This window comes from Triticum aestivum, chromosome 4B (genome assembly GCF_018294505.1).
Source record: "Triticum aestivum cultivar Chinese Spring chromosome 4B, IWGSC CS RefSeq v2.1, whole genome shotgun sequence".
Classification (NCBI taxonomy): Eukaryota; Viridiplantae; Streptophyta; class Magnoliopsida; order Poales; family Poaceae; genus Triticum; species Triticum aestivum.
In genome coordinates, this window is record NC_057804.1 from 244180444 (window position 1) to 244190254 (window position 9811).

The following is a 9811-nucleotide window of genomic DNA, read 5'->3' on the forward strand; positions in this document are numbered from 1 at the left end:
GTAATATCTACTGTATTCCAACTTCTCTATGGTTCATACCCTGCGATACTACTCATAGATTCATCAAAATAAGCAAACAACACATAGAAAACAGAATCTGTCAAAAACAGAACAGTCTGTAGTAATCTGTAACTCTCGAATACTTCTGTAACTACAATAATTCTACAAAATTAGGAAACCTGAGAAATGGGTGTACCAATCCAGAGAAAAAAGAATCAGATCAAAAGGACGTTTATGTGAATTATCAAAACTAATTTACTGGGTGCAAAAGTTTTTGATTTTCAGCAGGATCAACACAACTAGCACCGTAAGCTATCCTAAAGGTCTTAGTTGGCACTTTATTGAAACAAAAGCTATAAAACATGATTACTACAGTAGCATAATCATGTTAACACACAAAAATAGTAAAGGTAAATATTGGGTTGTCTCTCAAGAAGCTCTTTTCTTTAATGCCTTTCTAGCTAGGCATGATGATGACAAAGATGCTCACGTAAAAGATAAGAATTGAAGCATAAAGAGAGCATCATGAAGCGTATGACTAGCACATTTAAGCCTAACCCACTTACTATGCATAGGTATTTTGTGAGCAAACAACTTATGGGAACAAGAATCAACTAGCATAGGAAGGTAAAACAAGCATAACTTCAAGATTTTAGGCACATGGAGAGGAAACTTGATATTATTGCAATTCCTACAAGCATATGTTCCTCCCTCATAATAATTTTCAGTAACATCATGACTGAATTCAACAATATAACCATCACATAAAGCATTCTTTTCATGATCTACTTGCATAGAAATTTTACTACTCTCCACATAAGCAAGTTTATTCTCATCAATAGTAGTGGGAGCAAACTCAACAAAGTAACTATCATGTAAAGCATTATTCAATTGAAAATTAAAATCATGATGACAAGTTTCATGGTTATGTTTATTATTTATGGCATATGCATCATCACAATAATCGTCATAAATAGGAGAAATGCTTTCATCATATAAATTTTCTCATCAAAACTTGGGGGGCAAAAAATATCATCTTCATAAAACATAGCTTCCCCAAGCTTGTGGCTTTGCATATCATTAGCATCATGGATATTAAATGAATTCATACTAACAACATTGCAATCATGCTCATCATACAAAGATCTAGTACCAAACATTTTAATGCATTCTTCTTCTAGCAATTGAGCACAATTTTCCTTTCCGTCATTTTCACGAAAGATATTAAAAAGATGAAGCGTATGAGGCAAACTCAATTCCATTTTTTTCTAGTTTTCTTTTATAAACTAAACTAGTGATAAAACATGAAACAAAAAGATTCGATTGCAAGATCTAAAGATATACCTTCAAGCACTCACCTCCCCGGCAACGGGCCAAAAAAGAGCTTGATGTCTACTACACAACATTCTTCTTGTCGACGATGTTGGGCCTCCAAGTGCAGAGGTTTGTAGGACAGTAGCAAATTTCCCTCAAGTGGATGACCTAAGGTTTATCAATCTGTGGGAGGCGTAGGATGAAGATGGTCTCTCTCAAACAACCCTGCAATCAAATAACAAAGAGTCTCTTGTGTCCCCAACACACCCAATACAATGGCAAATTGTATAGGTGCACTAGTTCGGCGAAGAGATGGTGATACGAGTGCAAGATGGATGGTAGATATAAGTATTTGTAATCTGAAAAAATAAAAACATCAAGGTAACTAATGATGAAAGTGAGCGTAAACGGTATTGCAATGGTAGAAAACAAGGCCCGGGGTTCATACTTTCACTAGTGCAAGTTCTCTCAATAATAATAACATAACTGGATCATATAACTAACCCTCAACATGCAACAAAGAGTCACTCCAAAGTCACTAATAGCGGAGAACAAATGAAGAGATTATTGTAGGGTACGAAACCACCTCAAAGTTATCCTTTCTGATCGATCTATTCAAGAGTCCGTAGTAAAATAACACGAAGCTATTCTTTCCGTTCGATCTATCATAGAGAATAACACCTTACAACACAAATCAACTAAAAACCTCATGTCACCTAGATACTCCAATGTCACCTCAAGTATCCGTGGGCATGATTATATGATATGCATCACGCAATCTCAGATTCATCTATTCAACCAATGCAAAGTACTTCAAAGAGTGCCCCAAAGTTTCTACCAGAGTGTCAAGACAAAAACGTGTGCCAACCCCTATGTATAGATTCCCAAGGTCATGTAACCCGCAAGTTGATCACCAAAACATACATCAAGTAGATCACGTGAATATCCCATTGTCACCACAGATAAGCACGGCAAGGCAAACATCGAGTGTTCTCAAATCCTTAAAGACTCAATCTGATAAGATAACTTCAAAGGGAAAAATCAATCCATTACAAGAGAGTAGAGGGGGAGAAACATCATTAGATCCAACTATAATAGCAAAGCTCGCGATACATCAAGATCGTGCCAAATCAAGAACACGAGAGAGAGAGAGAGATCAAACACATAGCTACTGGTACATACCCTCAGCCCCGAGGGTGAACTACTCCCCCATTGTCATGGAGAGCGCCGGGATGATGAAGATGGCCACCGGTGAGGGACACCCCCCTCCGGTAGGGTGCCGGAACAGGGTCTCGATTGGTTTTTGGTGGCTACAGAGGCTTGCGGCGGTGGAACTCTTGATCTATTGTGTCCCTAGATGTTTTTAGGGTATATGGATATATAGGAGAAAGAAGTCGGTCAGGGGAGCCACGAGGGGCCCATGAGGGTGGGGGGCGCGCCCAGGGGCGTAGGGCGCGCCTCCCTGCCTCGTGGCTTCCTCATTGCTTCCCTGATGTCTACTCCAAGTCTCCTGGATTGCTTGCATTCCAAAAAAAAATCCCCCGAAGGTTTCATTCCGTTTGGACTCCGTTTGATATTCCTTTTCTGCGAAACACTGAAATAGGCAAGAAAACAACAATTTGGGCTAGGCCTCCGGTTAATAGGTTAGTCCCAAAAATAATGTAGAAGTGTATAGTAAATCCCATTAAACATCCAAAACAGATAATATAATAGCATGGAACAATAAAAAAATATAAATACGTTGGAGACGTATCACTGGCCCACTAGTACATGAGTAAATTACACGGGCCTTTGACTAGGCCGGCCTTTTTTAACCTATATGGGCCTCGGCTGGGCCCTGCCACGTGTCGATGTATCATAGGCATGTCTCCTCCATTGGACGGACGACATCTGTCCTACCAAGGAGCCGACAGATGTTTGCTCCAGCCAATGATGATTTTACACATGGAAAATCCCCATTGGTCCGGGTTGTTAACGAGTTATCGGATCCGAACCGGAACCCGATAGCTTAACAGTGGCCCGTTATGGTGGATGCCATGTGTCGGTCACCCTTGAGGAAAGCAATTCTATGACACACGATTTATCGTCATGGAAGTGGACACTTCTGTGATGATAATTTTGGTAATGTCATGGAACACTTCTACGACAGCACATGTATAACTATCTTGATTCTGTCATAAAATCGTCATGGATGTACATGCATGACAGAAAACGTGACCTACTATGACAAACACGTATCATCACGGAAGTGAATTTTTTTAGTGACAAGAGGTGGCGGTGGCTCTATATCGTAAAACGCGATGAATTCTTCACTATGATTTTTTCTCCCCGAATAGGGTCATATAGAGTTAGAGTTGAAGTCGGAGGAGGTCTAGGGGGGCCACAAGCCCTCTAGGCGCTCCCCAGGGGGTGCCCTCAGGCTTGTGGCCTATGGGTGGACCCCCTCTGGTTAATTCTTGCGCCAGTATTTTTTATATATTCCACAATAATTCTCCATAAATTTTTAGGTCAAACAGAAAACTTTGATTTCTGCATAAAAATAACACCATGGCAATTCTGCTGAAAACAACGCCAGTCCGGGTTAGTTCCATTCAAATCATGCAAATTAGAGTCGAAAACATGGGCAAATATTTTGGAAAAGTAGATACGACAGAGACGTATCAACTCCCCCAAGCTTAACCCATTGCCTTTCCTCAAGCAATTCAGTTGACAAACTGAAAGTGACAAAGAAATTTTTTTACAAACTCTGTCTGATCTTGTTGTTGTAAATATGTTTAACTGATGTTCAGGTTTTTAGCCAAGATTTGAACTAACCAAATTCACAATGACATTTAGGTCTCACATTTACTCATATCAATGGCATAATCAACTAGCGAGCAATAATAATAAATCTCGTATGACAAGACTTTCTTCAAAGCAATCATGATACAATATGATTTAATGGTATCTCGCTAGCCCTTTCTGAGACTGCAAAACATAAATGCAGAGCACCCTTGAAGATCAAGGACTGACTAGACATTGTAATTCATTGCAAAAGAGATCCATACACACTCATACTCAACATTAATTAATAACAAAGCATACAAATGACAGCGGTACTCTCTAACTGGTGCTTTTTATAAGAGAATGATGACTCAACAATAGAAGTGAATAGATAGGCCCTTCGCAGAGGGAAGCAGAGATGCAGAGGTGCCAAAGCTCGGAGGTTTTAAGGCAGAGATAAATATAATTTTGAGCGGTATGCTTTCATTGTCAACATAACAACCAAGAGATCTCACTATCTTCCATGCTAGATAAATTATTGGCGGTTCACAAACAGAATGGTAAAGTTTTAACTCCCCCTCCACCAACAATCACACTCCACAGCTAGCCGAATTCACAGGTGTCGGCCATACCAACAACAGTCCCGGGGGAGTTTTGTTTTATGATTATATTTTGATTTGATTTCGAGCATGGAACTGGGAATCCCGGTTACCAGCCACTTTCTCGTGAATGACGAGTGAATAAACACTCATCATGAAAATAACCCACCTAGCATGGAAGATACTGACAGGCCCCAGTCGCTACATGAGTGATTCGGGCATACAAAACAGATTATTATTTTGAAGGTTTAGAGTTTGGCACATGCAAATTTACTTGGAACGACAGGTAGATACCGCATATAGGTGCTACTTCTTGAGCTTGCGTTGGTTTTTCCCTTGAAGAGGAAAGGATGATGTAGCAAAGTAGAGATAAGTATTTCCCTCAGTTAGAGAACCAAGGTATCAATCAGTAGGAGACAACGGGCAAATCACCAATACATGCACAAACAATCAAACAACTTGCACCCAACACGATAAAGGGGTTGTCAATCCCTTCATGGTCACTTGCAAAAGTGAGATCTAATAGAGATAGATGAAACTAAACAAAAGATAAAGTAAATATTTTTGGTATTTTTTGGTTTATAGATCTGAAAATAAAAGATTGCAAAATAGTATATCGGAAACTAATATGATGGAAAATAGTAGATCGGAAACTTATATGATGGAAAATAGACCCGGGGGCCATAGGTTTCACTAGAGGCTTCTCTCAAGATAGCAAATAATATGGTGGGTGAACAAATTACTGTCGAGCAACTGATAGAAAAGCGCAAATTATGATGATATCTAAGGCAATGATTATGAAATATAGGCATCACGTCCGTGTCAAGCAGACTGAAATGATTCTGCATCTACTACTATTACTCCACACATCGACCGACTCCTGCCTGCATCTAGAGTATTAAGTTCATGAAGAACAGAGTAACACATTAAGTAAGATGACATGACGTAGAGGAATAAACTCAAGCAATATGATGTGAACCCCATCTTTTTATCCTCGATGGCAACAATACAATACGTGCCTTGCTGCCCATACTATCACTGGGAAATGACACCGCAAGATTGAACCCAAAGCTAAGCACTTCACCCATTGCAAAAAAGAACCAATCTAGTTGGCCAAACCAAACTGATAGTTCGAAGAGAATTACAAAGATACCAAATCATGCATAAAAGAATTCAGAGAAGATTCAAATAATATTCATAGATAAGCGGATCATAAATCCGCAATTCATCGGATCTCGACAAACACACCGCGAAAGAATATTACACCGGATAGATCTCCAAGAACACTGAGGAGAACATGGTATTGAGAATCAAAGAGAGAAAGAAGCCATCTAGCTACTAGCTATGGACCCGTAGGTCTATGGTAAATTACTCATGCTTCATCGGAAGAGCAATAGAGTTGATGTAGAATCCCTCCGTGATTGAATCCCCCTCCGACAGGATGCCGGAAAAGGCCCCTTGATGGGATCTCATGAGAACAGAAGGTTGCGGCGGTGGAAAAGTGTTTTCGTGGATGCATCTGGTATTTTGGGAATATATGTGAATATATAGGAGGAAGATCTAGGTTATGGGGTCAGCGAGGGGCCCACAAGGTAGGGGCGCGCCCTACCCCCCTGGGCGCGCCCTCCACCCTTGTGGCCACCTCGTGGCTCTTCTGACTTACACTCCAAGTCTCCTGGGTGTCTTCTGGTCCAAGAAAAATCATCCCGAAGGTTTTATTCCATTTGGACTCTGTTTGGTATTCCTTTTCTGCGAAACTCAAAAAGCAAGGAAAAAACAAAAACTGGCACTAGGCTCTAGGTTAATAGGTTAGTCCCAAAAATAATATAAAATAACATATTAATGCATATAAAACATCCAAAACAGATAATATAATAGCATGTATCAATAAAAATCATAGATACGTTGGAGACGTATCAATAGGTAGGTATCCTGGACTCATATGGAACAACTATGGGTTTAAGGAAGTGGATGCACAAGCAGTATGCCCGCTTAGTTCAAGTGAAGGCTAGCAAAAGATTGAGGAGCGACCAACTAGAGAGCGACAATGGTCATAAACATGCATTAAGATTAATCAACATTGAGTGCAAATATGAGTAGGATATAAATCACCATGAACATAAATATCTTGGAGGCTATGTTGTTTTTGATTCAACTTCATGAGTGAGCATGTGCCAAGTCAAGCCACTTAAATCATTCAAAGGAGGATACCATCCTATCATACTACATCATAACCATTTTAAATTGCATGTTGGCATGGAAAGAATCCATTGAGGGTTCAGATGCAATGTCGCTGCAAGGGGCCGGAAATTCACAACATAATCACGTCGAAGAGGTTATATCTCATAATAAACCAAAAAAGGATGCTAATTTACATGTTATTCCACAAGGTATTTTTTTATATTATTATCATCATTTTTTGTGATATTGTCTTTTGTATTCAACTAATTTTGCTTTTATTGTTTACTAAGCTGGCTCACTTTTTTATGAATTTCATAGACTATGTTTGTACCTCTAGAGATATTACAGTCATCGAATCAATCAAGTCTGCCCCTAAGAATACCCAGTTTGTGGACATTGGAGATGCCTTGTTAGCAACTGACGATTTGGAATGCCTTATTAAAAATGACATGTTCTTACATGACGGTGTAAGACCAATTGCATAATCTTTGTAATTAATTGATTATATATAATATCATAATGTATAAATATAATTTAAATATTGTTTGCAGGTGATAAATGCTTACATATATTGCATGCTTGCTCACGAGCATTTACAAGACAGGGCGAGTGAAAAGGTACATATTATTAGCACGTTTGTATCGGGCCAAATAAAAGAAGACGGGGAAAGAGACATAGACCCATCAAAATATCGTCGCATCGTGCGTCATGTTAATAGTTATCTACAACAAGATATGGTTAGTTTTTGTCTCATAATCCATGCATATAATTATAGACTGTTTTTATTTAGTTCATATGTTTAATGATTTATTAATAACTATATCTAATTGTGACTGTGACTTGTATCTTATTTACACCAGTTATTCATTCCGATTAACATGCCGGGCTACCATTGGTATCTAGCAGTTGCCAACGCCAAAAAACGAGAGATCCAAGTATTGGACTCACTTGGTGAGAATGTCAAACGCAATGACCTTGCTACTACGGTAACTATCTATTTCTTTTCTCATCTTAGCATTTATTTGTTTGACTTCATCCTTAACATATCTCGTATATATATAAAAGTTATTAGGGCTCGAGAAATGGCTGAAACTTGCAGAGCATAGTCCAGAGTTTATCAAAGGTCATAAATGGCCTGATCTTAATGTTACAAAATGGACGGTTGTAGAGCAAATTCAGGAGGCAATACAAACCGATGGGTAAGCACTTGTTTTAATAGTTTGGTTTTAGATTCATCTATCTGATATTCTAAAGCATTATTTTATAATATTATATCGTATCATGTGGATTGTTTATGCTAAATTATATGGAATACTGGACACCACATGGACTATCAGACCAGTTTACGCAGGTATTTTAGTTTTATACATTATCTCATAATGTTTAATCAAAATATCTTATAAACTGTTTTCATATTTGTTTTGTAGGAGGATATGAAACATTTTCAACAAAAATTAGCAATTATTTTGCTCGATTCAGAGCTTAATAAGTTAAAAGGATGTCCCATGTACCATCAGCCTCTCAACAAAGAAACTTTAGCTAATTCTGATCTTGAGATCCTGGATAATCCATCTGACGTAGTCCAAGAGAAACGTCCCACCCCAAACACTATCATTCCCACGGACCAACGTGAAATACTTGCCGGCCTCTGCAACTACATCATGTCGAACAATGATGCTGGATGTTTGGAGTAAGTATCATGTATCAATATTTAATGTGCAGATGTATATTATTGTTCTTCTAACCATCCAAATTACAGGAAGGTATGGGTCCGGAGCTCCACACCCGATCCAATGAGCTTAAGTCTTAAGAAACTTCAGTGCATACTTAACATGGAGCAGCCCATGGACAATGATTGCTTCAACACCGCCGTGCATATGCTGGCATGTGACGAGGGAGTATTGTTCACAGACCCTCCTATACACTACATGGATCTACGATTTTGTGTAAGTTACCGTAACTCTTCATTCTAGGTGCCATTAGTATCAACATGTTGAAACCAAATTTTATTTCTTTTACTTAGTCCATGCTGCTAGAGTCAACACGAGGTCAGAAGTTTTGTGAGAAGGAAACTATCCAGACGTTGGCAACATTATTTGATAGCTGGCCTGGGATGGAGACCGACATCTCATCTTGCAATAAGGTAAATAAAATATTTTGACCATTGTTATCATGGTTTGTTTTTGTTTCTAATAGCTCCACTCGTAGATTTATCTTCCCTATGCATCCATCGGCCGATACATCCTGTACTTCATCGACAAAGAGGCACGTCGTCTATATATTATGGATCCTATTCAATCATCACAATCGTCAGAGGATAAAAACTTGAGGCATTCACTGAAATTAAAAAGTTTTTCAAGGGATTTCAAAGAAGCACTCGAAATAAAGCTACCTGGGTGGAATTCTGATATATCTAAATGGCATCGTTTATTTCCGGCCGGTGTTCCAACGAGTATAGACGGGTAATGAATTCATAACAAGAATATTTACTTTTTTTATCATTCTATTATTTATAATGTTAATTGAAAGTTTTACAGGAATGTGTCTGGCTATTTTGTTTTTCATTTTATGCTCTGGTGGAACGGTAAAGAATTGGTCAAGCCGGTTTGCGCGGTTAGTATTGTGGGTTACATGTTTTAAGACCTTCTCCTTGAATTTTTCATACTAACTACATTTATTTTTTCTGCAGGATGGGTATGAATTGAGGAAGCATTTTTTATTATACTTTCTAAAACATCGCGGGAATAAGCTAGAGGAAACTTTCCTGATATTGTCAAAGAATTTCTTAAACGCATCATCTAGATATTAATATTTTTGTAATAGATGTTAAGTTGTAACATCACTCAGCTTGTGACATTGCAATAATGGACTTCAGTTTGTGTTATATTGTTTGTACATGTGGATTTTAACATGTAACTCTGGTAAAATATTTCAAGAGCCCGTGGCAACGCACG

At 38.5% G+C, this 9811-nt stretch overlaps 1 long non-coding RNA gene across 1 annotated transcript; it reads left to right on the forward strand.

Annotated features, from left to right (window-relative positions):
- The first annotated feature begins 9263 nt into the window (after positions 1–9263).
- On the forward strand, positions 9264–9583 carry LOC123094747 (uncharacterized). The gene is made up of 3 exons (XR_006445943.1): positions 9264–9319; positions 9395–9470; positions 9547–9583. It is a non-coding gene; the product is annotated as an uncharacterized lncRNA (long non-coding RNA).
- Positions 9584–9811: the final 228 nt, after the last annotated feature.